Source organism: Gekko japonicus, unplaced genomic scaffold (genome assembly GCF_001447785.1).
Source record: "Gekko japonicus isolate JY-2015 unplaced genomic scaffold, Gekko_japonicus_V1.1 scaffold3272, whole genome shotgun sequence".
NCBI classification, from domain to species: Eukaryota; Metazoa; Chordata; class Lepidosauria; order Squamata; family Gekkonidae; genus Gekko; species Gekko japonicus.
This window is the reverse complement of record NW_015165922.1, coordinates 37,793-40,212: the sequence shown is the minus strand read 5'-3', so window position 1 is coordinate 40,212 and position 2,420 is coordinate 37,793.

The following is a 2,420-nucleotide window of genomic DNA, read 5'->3' as shown; positions in this document are numbered from 1 at the left end:
GTTTAAAGTTTAAACCCCTTCTCACTAGAGTTGGGCCACAGATCAAGGAAAGAGGGAAGGAAAGAGAGAGAGTAGACAGAAGGAAAGAAGGAAAGGAAAGAGGGAAAGAAAGAGAAGGAAAGAAGGAAGGAAAGAGGGGATAAAAAGAGAGAAGGAAAGAGGGAAAGGAGGAAAAAAGAGAAGCAAAGAAGTGGCCCAGGAGCCGGGGAGGGGGGCGCCTCCGGGGCGTCTCTCCGGCGCTGCACCTCCCCGAGGGGGCCGGCGAGCCTGTCGAGAATTGCTCCCCCGCGGCCGCTGCAGCGTCTCCCCCGGCGGGCGGAGGTTTGGCGCCTGCGTCCTCCTCCTCCTCGTGCTGGGGAAAAGATCCGGGGAAAGTTTCTGTCTCCGCTCCACCACCGGCCCCGCGAGCGGCGCCCGCCCCCGCCTCTCCCCTCGGCCGCCCTCCCAGACGGAGAGGCCACCTGCTGGGAACACCCGGCTCCTTGGCGGAGCGTCTCCCACCGCTTAACCCCTTCCGCGCTGCCCGCCCACCTGATCCGCTCAGAGCCGCTTGATGCAGCAGCCCGGGCGCCTCGTCCAGCCCGGCCAGGGGGACACGGGAGGGAGGGCGCTGCTGGTGAAGCGGGCAGTCGGCTTGACACGCTGCGCCCCGCGGGCACAGGGCATCCGCTGGGAGAAAGAGCGGCCGGGATGCCCTGCTGCTGCCCCCCGCTCCCGACTGCCATTCCCTGGGGGCACTGCCTGCCATGCGTGGCCTCCTTGTCCTCCTCAAGGAGCGGCTGCGGAAGCCGACGCCACGTAGGATGCGCAGAGAGAGCCCCAAACGGCAGGCGGAGCAGGGCTCTCGAAAGCGGAGCAGTGCCTGCTCGGCGGAGCCCGGATTTGCCGGAGAGCTCCGTGGGGCATTGTTGAGGGCTGGCGTGGGGGCGGGTGGAGCCCCGAGGACCTGTAAAGGGTGGGGGTTGCCCCTCCCACAGGCCAGCTCTGCGCACTATCCGCTTGCCGGGAGGGTGTGGAATGGCCTGGTCTAGGGGAACCACAGCAGTTGACGCCCGATGAATTGATCACTGCTCAGACACAAGTCCTTCCTGCCGGGGCCTGCTGCTCCCCTAGCCCTGCTTCGCCCCTTGTGTGGTCAGGTACTGCCTGGTCTGCCCTTGGCTGCTTCTTGCTTTAAGTGACCTCTTCTGGGTTGCTGCTGTTGCCTGGCTTCTGCAGTGCTTCTGCAGTGTTCCCCGGCTTTGGAGGGAACCCAAAAGCACTTCATTCTAGTAGGTCTAGAGGGCTCAGGCCCATCTGGCTGTCTGGCCACATTTGGGAACAAAATGCTGGCCTTGGTCTGATCCAGCAAGCAGGTTCTCATTATGCCTTGGGGCCTGGGTGTCCGGCCCCATGCCAGGATGGGAAGGGCTATCGGTTTATTACCAAGCTGTGGATATGGTACACTAACAGAGAGAGAGAGAATAACTTATGCAAATTGGCAGATTTGCTGTTTTGTACAGTTTATTCTCCTTCTGCTTGTGCCTGTGGATTGAGCAAAGAGGAATGGACATTTCCCCAGCTTCTAGTTTTCACCAGCTGTTGCCCACACATTTTCAAGCATACATTTATTAGGCATCTTTTTAAAAAAGGCTTGGAGGGGAAAACTGAGATTATCAGGCTGTTGACTTCCAGACTTCATGCTCTTTTCTCCATTGTTCAGTGGCACAACCATGGAAGATGCAAGGCACTTTTTATTATCCCAGGGCATGGTTGGAAAGCTCTTGAGAGGCTACCATTGCTCTGGAGCTGAACAGCACCTGGGCAGGAGGCCTCCAAGGAACTGTACCTGCACCTCGAGTTCCATGATAGAAGGAAAGAGGACTATAAACATCATAAATGATTACTTTTGGTCACACCGACGGGGAAGGGGTATCCAGCACAGTTCCCACAGTTCCCTTCATACACAACCTCTAACATTAGACCTGACTGCTAGTTCCCCATTGCTCTTTCAAATCTACCAGTTATCCACTTTTGGGTCTCTGCTGGCTGCCAATCTCTTCTCTAAAGATTTGGGCAAAAGATTCCATTCCCTTCATTCAAATGCAGCAAAAGGAGCCTCTCCATTGGCGGCTCCCACTGTAATGAAAAGCCCATGCATTCTCTCTCGGCCCTCTCTTTTGATTTGGGGGAAATCAATACATGTGTTCCACCACAGCAGTGCCTGTGACTGGTTTGTTAACTATGAGGGACCCTGAATGAATAGCGCTCGGGCGGGTAATTTACCATCAGATCTGTGGGGATAAAGGGAAACCAATATAAATAGTCAGTAATAAAACTGTTTACTGACACTGGGCGTTCTTTAAATGAGATTTGTATGCAGGGGAGTACACCTCAGATAAGCTCTCCAGCTTACCATTATTGACTCTCTTGTCCAGTGG